Here is an 11,803-nt window from a genome sequence, read left to right on the forward strand (position 1 = left end):
TTTCCAAAACATCTGATATGACGCATGTTTTCCTTTGAGAACTTTCCCGAATGTTTGACTATTATAAGTGATGCATTAGTGCATGCATGTGTCTTTCAGGTACACCTGGTTTGGCATTGACGGCAATCAGTGCCTACGTTGTCAACAACCTTCCAGTATTCAGATTACAACATGCAAGAAATTCTGCACATCATCAGTGACAGTTAGTTGAATAACTGCTCAGAAATGAGACTGTTACTATTTGTAAGTTGTTACTTGTCATAACATTATGGACAAATAAAAAAATGTATCAAGAAGTATGAATCAAGTTTGATTTGTACTTTGTTACAATAGACAGAACAAAGATACATGGAAAGTTATACCGATAAAAGCAGATGAAATGTAGTACTGATAAATACAAATCAATAATAAATATTTAAAGTGACAGCATTAGTTGATTTAGCTTACTCCTGCTCCTTAACTCCCAATCACCGCCTACCTCTTAGACAGGGTTTAATGGTCAGACTAAGTCAACCACATCCCCAGCTAGCCTGGCACCCAAGTTGTTTCAAATCAAACGGGAACATTTCTCCACTCCATCAATTTGGACCTCATTCACAACAGATTATCAGAGGACACTGATTGGTCCGGCCACATGGTGGACGGAAGGGCGGGGTTCAAACGGTTTGAATATGGTCGTGGCCAGACTGTATCAGTGTAGCAAAACAGAATGCAAGCTTGCGAGATCAGAATGGTTTGTACAAGGCAAAATTTTACGCCGATTTTGATAGGAAATGACCATACCAGACGCTTTTATTTTAAAGATGGTTGTATTTAATGGATAACATAAATAGGAAACAAATAAAATAATAACACTAGGCTACACCAACATTAGTTTCCATGCATACAGTGTCGGGTAAATTACCACAGTAAATTTGCTGTGGTAAACGAGGAAATACTTTATTACAAATGTATGGAATTCTTGTAAAATAGATAAATCGCCCTTAGTCTGTCCAAAAAGGACCAAGTTGTTCCGATGATAATACCAACCATAGGGCAAACATATTTTGAAAGACTTTGGTTGCAAGTAGGACTAAGGTAAAACTAACGTCATCTTTTAGGGAGCAGTATTGAGGTGACCAATAATGGTGGCAATTGAGATCAGCTGTGCGGGGGAATTTAGTGCGTATTGATGGTTTAACGAGACATCCGCTGGCGATAATCTAGTGCCATTGATGGTTGCAATAAACCCCTTGTTATTTGATTATATTCCAATACATTCTGTAGGCTACCCATTAGCCTATTGTCACATTTTTTATTTAACCTTTATTTAACTAGGCAAGTCAGTTAAGAACAAATTCTTATTTTACAATGACAGCCTACCGGGGAACACTGGGTTAACTGCCTTGTTCAAGGGCAGAACGACATATTTTTTACCTTGCACATAATGAAAGGCATGAAAACAAATGATAGGCTACTGTTTGTGTTTCCCAGGCTAAATTGATGAGCTGTTGATTGACAGCTGATTTCACCATCCCCACTCCTAGTTGCTAAATAAACGAAAGTGAAAAAAAGTAACAAAATAACGAGGCAATATACAGGGGGTACCGGTGCCGAGTCAATGTGCGGGGGTACAGTTTAGTCGAGGTAATTGAGATCAAATGTACATGTAGGTAGGAGTAAAGTGGACTATGTACAGATAATAAACAGCGAGTAGCAGCAGCGTCGAAAAAGACTTGGCGCTCCGGTACCTCTTGCCGTGCAGTCTATGACTAGGGTGGCTGGAGTCTGACAATTTTTACGGCCTTTCTCTGACTCCGCCTGGTATAGAGGTCCTAGATGGCAGGAAGATTGGCCCCAGTGATGTACTGGGCCTTACGCACTACCCTCTGTAGCGCATGCGGTCGGTGGCAGAGCAGTTGCCATACCAGGTGGTGATGCAACCAGTCRGGATGCCCTCGATGGTGCGGCTGTAGAACTTTGAGGATCTGAAGACCCATGCCTTTTCAGTTTGGTGAGGGGGGATAGGTGTTGTCGTGCCCTCTTCACGGCTGTCTTGGTGTGCTTGGATCATGATTGTTTTTTAGTGATGTGGACACCAAGGAACTTGAAGCTCTCGACCCGCTCCAATACAGCCCTGTCAAAGTGAATGGGAAAATGCTCAGCCCTCCTTTTCCTGCAGTCCACGATCAGCTCCTTTGTCTTGATCACCTTGAGGGAGAGGTTCTTGTCCTGGCACCACACTGCTAGGTCTCTGACCTCCCTATAGGCTGTCTCATCGTTGTCGGTGACCATGCCTACCACCGTTGTTTCGCCGGCATTCTTAATGATGGTGTTTGAGTCGTGCTTGGCCACGCAGTCGTGGGTGAAAAGGGAGTACAGTAGGGGATAAGCACACACTCCTGAGGGGCCCCCGTGTTGAGGATCAGCGTGGCAGATGTGTTGTTGCCTACCCTTACCACCTGGGGGCGGCCCGTCAGGAAGGCAAGGATCCAGTTGCAGAGGGAGGTGTTTAGTCCCAGGGTCCTTAGCTTAGTGATGAGCTTTGAGGGCACTATGGTGTTGAACGCTGAGCTGTAGTCAATGAATAGCATTCTCACGTAGGTGTTCCTTTTGTCAAGGTAGGAAAGGGCAGTGTACTAGAAATTGCGTCATCTGTGGATCTGTTGGGGTGTATGCAAATTGGAGTGGGTCGAGGGTTTCTGGGATGGTGGTGTTGATGTGAGCCATGACCAGCCTTTCAAAGCACTTCTTGGCCACAGATGTGAGTGCTACGGGTCGATTGTCATTTAGGCAGGTTACCTTGGCGTTCTTGAGCACAGGGACTGGTGGTCTGCTTGAAACATGTAGGTATTACAGACTCAGTCTGGGACAGGTTGACAATGTCAATGAAAACACTTACCAGTTGGTCAGCGCATGCTCTGAGTACATATCCTGGTAATCTGTCTGGCCCTGCGGCCTTGTGAATGTTGACTTGTTTAAAGGTCTTACTCACATCGGCTACGGACAGCGTGATCACACAGTCTTCCAAAACAGCTGGTGCTCTCATGCATACTTTAGTGTTGCTAGCCTCGAAGCCTGTTGGTCAGACACCCGATGCTCCAATACCACTTGCCAGATGATAACAGAGTGGCTAGGGTGACTGGATCATTGACAATATTCTGGGCCTTCCTCAGAGACCGCCTGGTGTAAATGCCCGCACACACCCTCTGTAGAGCCTTGCGGTCAACGGYGGTGCAATTGCCATACCAGGCGGTGATATAGCTGGTCAAGATGCTCTCGATGGTGCTGCTGTTAAACTTCTTGAGGATCTGAGGGCCCATGCCAAATTTCTTCAGTCGTCTGAGGTTGAAGAGGCACTGTTGCGTCTACAGTGTCAGTGTGATTTGACTATGTCAGATCCTCTGTGACGTGCACGCCGAGGAGCTTTTGACCCTCTCCGCTGCAGCCTCGTCGATGCAGATGGGGGAGTGTTCACCCCCGTTTCCTGTAGTCCACGATCAGCTCCTTGGTTTTGCTGATGTTGAGGGAGAGGTTGTTTTCCTAAAWGTGTGCGCTTTCCCTTTAAGACCTATGACGTCATTCACACAAAGTCAGTTCAAGGCTCGAGCAAAGATGTGAGGCATGGGAGACTAACTGAACTCATCATTTTTTGGTTTGAAAATCAGCAATATTTTGCGTTGTGGTATCACAAACAATGTACTAGGGTAGAGAATAGATGTTGCCTTCAGCTGTAAGCTAGCAAGGAAAGTTTGCCTACAAAGCTGGAAGCTACTGATATATTCTTGCCTTGCAGTGTTCTAGCCTGTACTGGACATTGTTTTGGGAACAGTAATTAACAGTTTCAACATTTCTACATGCTGTTTTGCATTATTCAAGTGTGATAACTTCTGCGCTGCATAAGTGGTAATGCAGCCCAGACACCSATGAGGAATTACTGAACTCACTGGAAGGCTAGAGCTAGCAATAAGTAAGTGGAGCAGGGACTGTGCTCTCGCACTGTACTATCAGCTGTGCTAATAGACAGACTTGATCCTCTCTCAATCAGTAAACGACGTGAGACATTTGACAGAATAAATTATATTAGAGACATTTCTCATGTTCTAGTATCGAAAAAGTACTGTTTCGGTATACCATGCAACACTAAGCTGATATGGTCCTTAACCCACCTCTCAAATCACCTAATGATGACAGAGTGCTACAGGGCAATATACATTTATGCAGGTTACCTTTGGTTGCTTGGGTAGAGGGACAATGGTGGACATCTTGAAGCAAGAGGGGATTACAGACTGGTTAAATATGTACTAAGAAACACTCCAGCCAGCTGGTCTGCGCATACCGGATACCATCTGGACCGGCTGCTTTGAGAGAATTCACACGCGTGAAAGTCTTACCCACCTAGGCCACAGAGATCGAGAGCTCACAGTCCTCTTGAGCAGCGGGGGGCCCTCGTAGGAGGATCGGGGTTAATTCGATAGGAGCATAAAAAACAATTAGGTCCTCTGAGAGAGGCATCGTTGTTCGCCACAYAGCTGGTTTTCCCTTTATAATCCATGATCATTTGTAGCCCTTGTCACATGAGTCTCGCKTCGGAGCCTTGACGGAACCAACAGAGCACACCCACACACGCATACACAAAAACATACAGACCGGGTTGGGGACTAATTACAAAAAAACAAACCCCTTACATTACCACCAAAAATATTGTTAATCAGATTACAGATACTTTAGAAAAAATGTATGATTACTTCTCGGATTACTTTTCAATTCAGAAATTATTTTACACCTTTCTGATCTCAATGACATTCAAATCAGCATTGGAAAAAGGCACAAGTTTATGTTTTTCAGCCTGAGAAAGTCAGAGACCACTATGATGACACATCAAATGYGCTTGATGGATTGCGGGAAAAAAGCAGGAATTGGCTGTTTTAGGYTACAGTCCAATCTATGTCTTCCAATGGTGCGACTGCTGTCGGCATCCAAAGATTATCCAACTTGAATAAACGCTTGGAGATAAGGATGACAGCAGTGTAGCCTACGGGCTATACGGATCACTTATTACATACTTATCTACATACCGCATTGTTATGAATCACACTGCTTCACTGTAATTTAGCTATTTACGCCTTTACAGATGTTAGTTGTGCATGGCTGATCACAAATGTAGGCTATATGTGTATTTTAACCCAATAATGGTTGAATTTAAGAAGTATAAGCTGCCTATAAAGAATTGTATTAAATAAATTGTATTGTAAGTAAATATATAGCATAATAGTATTATTGTCTGTAGTAGAAAGAGATGGGTTAGAAAAAGCCTACATAACCATCCCTTAAAGTCAAATGCAACATCCATTTATGGCCAACTATGTTAAACTCCAACATTGATTTATCCTGCAATAGATTGGTCATATTTATTTTGTCGTCTTCTAATGCCTCTTAAGGGGAAAGTAAATGAAAGTAATCAGATTCCGTTACTGAGTTTGGGTAATCCAAAAGCTACATTACTGATTACAAACTGTTAATTGTGCAATTGATAAATACTGGGTCTTCTCCGTGTATTGATTGATTGTGACACTGCAGGACGTCTGACTTGGTGCAGGACTCACATTACGACAGTCCAGTGCTCTGAGTGCAGTTTTTATGGGAAGCCAGCCAAAATAAACGTACCTTAACCCCAATGGGTAGACAGCTATAGAAACAAAAAACAGACAGACAGATACATGCAAGGTCGTCCCTAGTTACTAAGCGCGGCTGGTAGGGGGCCCCCTTTTTTAGTAGGAAAATCTGGTGGGTGAACCAGATAATTACTGATCTTACTGACTAGGTGGGTTCAAGCCCGGGTCTCATGCACACTGCAAGATTGTGTTAGCCTGCTGAGATAAAGGCATTCGTTTATGGAGCTAATGTAAGTGTTCAGGTCTCAGTTAAGATTTACTACCACCACCTTACAATGGCAAACCAGGCAAGCACAGCTACATTATGTAGTTGAAATATACTATACCCAGGGCTGGTGCCATCCCCTAGTGCCATTGTGGCCTTGAGCAAGACATTTAACCCCTAAACTGCTGTAAGGGTGATGCTGTAAGGCTGACCCTGTGCTGCTACCAGCCTTTTGTGTAAATAGTGTGTCAGAAATGTATGCACTGTGACAGAAGACATACCCACATTGGTGTATACACACACACACACACACACACACACACGTTTCAGACGAGCTCAGGTAGCAGGCGTCTGTAGCCTTTTATGACCCATGTGTTGCTGGGAAACACAGTTCCAAGGAGAGGTTAATCATTCTTAAATGTAAATCATCGTTTAGTGTTTTCCCTTAGGAAAGGCTATATGGCACACTTTCACTACTACTTCAACAGGCTAGGAATGTGCATATATCCCAATGCCCAAAATGTAAACATAGCTGAAACTATCCCATCACATTTTGGAAGCATGACAGGCTGACTACACCGCTAGCGTCGCGTGCGCGTTGCAAAATACATTTTGAAATCTATATTGTTCAATTATTGCACCCACTGCTCGCGCAAGGGCTAAAATAGAAGTCAGTTCTATTTCTGACGCAGATCGCGTTGTAAGTCCTGCCTCTCCCATCTCCTCATTGGTTTATAGAAGCAGGTACCCACGTGCCATCTCCTCATTGGTTATACCCACGTGGGTGACTGAAAGACGAACGAGGTCGGTGTTGCACCTAATTTATGAAAGTTTCCAGTCACAATATAAAGTCAAGAAAAGAAAAAACCTAGGAAAAGAGATGACTAGAAACGATTCGGTTGACCGTTTTATGTGTGGATTAATTGTCGGAGTAGAGGACCTTGTGCATTTCAGGTAAAATAACAACTCAATGTTTATATCCCAGGACAAATTAGCTAGCAACAGCAAGCTAGCTAAATAGGACAAATCAGCTAGCAAGTGCAAGCTAGCTAGCTAAATTGCCATAAAGGTTTAATGCTTTTCGACCTGTCCCCAAATTAATGTAATTGGTTCAGAGTTTGTTTTGATATTTCATAACTCTATTAGCTGGCTAGCTACTTTAATTATCTGTGGTGTAAAACAAATCACTTACTGAAAACAAGTGCTCCTAGGGCTTTATTTTAACTAACCTAATGCAATGGTAAATCTTAGTGTTGGCAGTAGCGCTATACTGTAGGTCCAGGGGTTTGTCAGAAATATATCCCACTCTACCCAGTGTGAAACCTTCCATGGTAAATCCATGTCCTCCTCAAATTGAACAAGAGATTAGCAACAAGGAGGAGCCATGAGGTCGTGTTGGTTCGTTTACACACCGATTCATGCTGCCGCTACCACTGTTGCTGAGCAGTAGGACTCGCAAGTCACCAATTCCTGCCAAACAGGGTACGCTCGCTGCCCTCTGTCTCAGGGTGTTCAACAGCGATTTCTCATTTAGTCTTGTCCGTCCCAGCTTGAGTACAGATGAGCCAGTGTATTGTCTAGCTGTGCTATTTCAACACTGAGAACTGTAATCTGTCTAGAATAATACATCGGTCTTGAATAAATCTACATGTAGTTTACATGTAGATAAATCGAAAATGTTCAACACCGACCATATGACCACTTGTCGCAGGCATTTTGCTGATATCGTTCATTACGATAAGTAGCCTATACTAGAGAAATGTGAAGTTTGAAATGAAATACGTTGGGTGATTGTTAAATGGGACAATTGATGGCTACAACCATCAAACTAGTAGCAGTAATTTAAAGGATACATTTTAAAAAACTGGTGCACATTAATGTTATAAACTTATCATTCTATTTATCGTTATCGCATCAATTCAGGAAATTTTTGTCCATATCGCACAGCTCTAAGGCTTATTCTTGTTTTTTGGAAATTCTCAGATTGCAGGGAACAACATATTTTGAGCACAGTTCGGCCCCAGTTTTGCATTTTAAATTGAACTTTTGATCTAGATTTCTCTGGTCTAGATTATAAAAATCATACACTTTAACTTGGCCCTTGCAAAACACAGGCAACAGAGGACAAACATATAACAAAATCATACAGTCATACAAATATTCATTTTTTAAATGTTATAAATCCAAGTTGACTGAAGTTTGGGATATTCCTGGCCTTGGTGTTTTTTGTTGCCAATTTCAAGTATTTTTAAACATAAAGCACAATTACTAGAGCATTCTGCGTCCTTAATTATTATTTCAGGGCGAAAGCACATGAAGGGGGACTTTTGGTGTTTCGTTTGAAGCAGTGACCTTGCCTTGAAAGCAGCCTCCCCACTACTCAGTCCTGAAAACAGCTGGCAATGAAGCGTGAGAGAGCAACTCCCACCTATTAAACCTACTGAGTATGGATAAGATACAGGGCCAACACCATCTATAGAAGACCAACCAACACACTTACTTTCCCTATTTGGAGAGCTTTGCTGCACATTAGCCCAATCTAAAGCGCTAGGCAGAAGATTCCTAATGGACAGACTCGTGCACACTGGCTATTCAACCAAAAAACAGACACCTCATCCCACATGCCTGATGTTATAACACCCACACTAATCCAACATCACCTTATACCATCATGCCACTACTTGGCCAATTCAGAGATACAAGAAAGCCCAGCCTCGTGCTCCTACACATTACAGCACAACTACGAAACCCAAATGTGTGTGTTGGCTTTCCCAGCAAATGCCTAGGCTTTAGCTCAGCAGGCTAGCACAGACCCAGCAACTCCGAGCCAAATTGACCCCGGGGATAGATAGATAAAAACATCAAATGTCACAGCAGAGCTGGCAAAAAGCACATGTGCCTTCACACCGGAGATCAGGGTTCAATCTCCCCTTTAAGAATCAACTATATGTTTGCATTTCTTGCACATCCATCCACCAAATTACTTTCATCTAACCGTACCCAGAAATGAAAGAGGTGAGCCAATTGCCAGCTAGACTGTTACTTGCCCGAGCATTTTCTACATTGAATCCATGCGTCTGAGGCTCTCATCTGCCTCACTGAGCTTAGTGTGTAAAACTACTGGGGAGGGGTGCAAGGACTACTCCACTCTTATCCCTGAGATACTTAGAGGAAGTCGAAAAATGTACAGTACTTCATTTCATTCAGCAAAATGCCTTAAGAGGTACTTTGGACCACTGCCCTGAATATCCCTAACCTATCCCTAAACTCCAATCCCAAACCATATTCACCTCCCAGTCTAAGTATCCACACTCCACTAGCTGAGAGCACACATCTTCTGGAGAAAATCTGCTCAAACCAGTCATGCACAGGCGTTGCCGTTTGAAGATTTGTACAGCGCKTTTCTCAATTACAACCAAAACCTCATCCTTGTTGTACTGTACCAGGCATTCGCTGACCCAAAAAGACTGAAAAGTAATGGTTGGAGACTTGACCTTGGGGGTATTTTTTTTACAAAAACAGGACACCCCCACATATAGGCCAACATGCTTCCTAGAGCAAAGGCATTTGTCTAATTTACGAACTACATGGCATAAGGCCAATAAATCCTATGAATTTCGACTGTGTTCCAAGATCCCCAAATAGGCTTGGCTGATTCTCAATGACATGTCAAAGATGAGAAGGAAAGAACATGACAAAAGATAAATGGTTGAAACAAAATGGTTGTTGAAAATATTGACCTACATATTTATTTATTTATTTAACCTTTATTTAACTAGGCAAGTCAGTTAAGATCAAATTCTTATTTACAATGACGACCTACCAAAAGGCCTCCTGCGGGGCTGGGATTAAAAATAAAATATAGGACAAAACACACATCACGACAAGAGAGACAACACTACATAGAGACCTAAGACGACAACATGGCATGGCAGCAACACAACATGACAACATATTAAGTAATGGCTAGGAAGGACAACATGACAACATATTAATTTAGGGTTGATGGAAAATCAATTCAAACCCGTTCTCATCTCAAATTACCCACTTGATTGTTGCAATTGTTCTAGCCTAAGCATAATCATCTTAGACTAAAGAGCACATTCTCTGTCCAAGACACATGGATGCAAAATTTAGAGAGAGTTCCAATGGACGCACCACTATTGAGGTTATCTGAGTGAGCTTTCTCTGAAAACGGTGTACTGTCAAATAAGTACATATGATTGTACAGCAAGGCAAACTACAGTGTAAGTCAGCGTTTCCCAAACTAGGGTTTGTGACCCCATGTGGGCTCGCCTGATTTGAAAATGGGGTCGCGAGAGAAATTCTGGAGAAAAAAATTGCACTTGGTTCATAGAATCGGGGTTACGTGAGTAACCTCCAGTAGCCGCTAAATGCGGTTGTAATAAACAGAATGGTCTCTGTTTTCTTCCTATAAATGTTGCTCTAACCTTTTAATGGTTTAAGCTCCAAAATCTTATGACCCCATCACTGAAAGATACAACTCTCAGGAGCACATACAGTATGTGTCGTCTGTTTTCCTCAGACAACTGGTGGAAAAAGAACATAATTTATGTTATTTTCTACACAGAAGATCATACACAATTATTGCCTGATGTTTTCCTGAACTTCCCAATGCCTTTCTTATTCACTTCAAACCGTACTTCCTTCAGATTGAAATATTATTACAAATCAGTCTAAAACAATTTGACAGACTGTCATAGCTCCAATGAAAAAAGTAAAAATTGGTTAATTACATTCATTTATTTTTTTTTATTTTTTTTAACATGTTGGGGTTGCAAAAATGTGTTTTATATCAAAATGGAGTCATGGGCCAAAAAACTTTGGGAACCCCTGGTGTAAGTGGTGACGAATAAATCATATCAAAGCAATCGACTATGTGGTGGTGACAGTGTAGCCAAACGGACATTTTTCATTAAGATGAAATTATTCTTGTGAAAAACGTTTTTAGGCTACTGCTTTTGAACGTAAACTAAACATTTTTATCAAAATGCGTTCTGAAACATGTGAACTTTTATGTGCCTTAATAAAAAAATGTGTATGCCATCTGTAAATACGAATAAAATTGTTAAATTACAAGCCTAGTTGGTTTAGTCACGGAAAAAGCCAGGAACCTTCCCGCTAGCCGTGTTTGGCTGAGATAATGGATGAGCTAGACCTGCCAAGAGATGAGTTTGCATCTTCTGTCTATAACATGACCTGGTCAGTATGTGTAGGTAATCCTTTCTAACGTGGCTTTTTTGAAAGAAATCACAAAGAACTACAAGCGTGTTACTAATGCTTTCCACTTTCTGGAGGATGATCATGCCATGCTGACTCTCTGACTCAAATCAGACAATGAGGAAATCCCTGATTTAGGTCCCCCAAAAATATTGAACCAGACATTGTAGAGTCTTCTGATGACAGTGATGGGAATTAACGCCGACCAACAGTGTAAGTTGACCGAGTTGAAATCAGTGGAATGCTCAGTGGAAGCAGAGTTTGATAGCTAAGGAGATGGAGAGGGTCGAAAACAGAAGGATTTTGTATAAAACATGTCTCCGGATTACATCTTCAAACTAAGGAAAATCACGGCATCCGTGACAGAGAGGGAGACGCCATCATCCATGTATATGGGTAARAGTCTAGCTAGCTACATTTTCAGTTATTATACATTTCAAATTTTGTCAGAAAGCTAACATTGCACCTAGTTGGTTAGCTACCTGCAGAGACTGTAATGTGAAGAACAACTTGACCTGCACCAAAGTCAAATTAGGATATAACGTTAGGCCAACGAGACAGTGTCCAAGTTCTAAAATTGCCCTGCTTTTATTTCGTCACACTCACAACCGTAAGCTATTTTCTGTAAATAGCTCGCCATTAACTTGTAAATAGTGATCTTGACAAAATTTGCTAAAGTTAAGACGCTGTCAGCTATGATATG

The sequence above is a fragment of the Salvelinus sp. IW2-2015 genome, linkage group LG28 (genome assembly GCF_002910315.2).
Source record: "Salvelinus sp. IW2-2015 linkage group LG28, ASM291031v2, whole genome shotgun sequence".
In the NCBI taxonomy this organism is placed as follows: Eukaryota; Metazoa; Chordata; class Actinopteri; order Salmoniformes; family Salmonidae; genus Salvelinus; species Salvelinus sp. IW2-2015.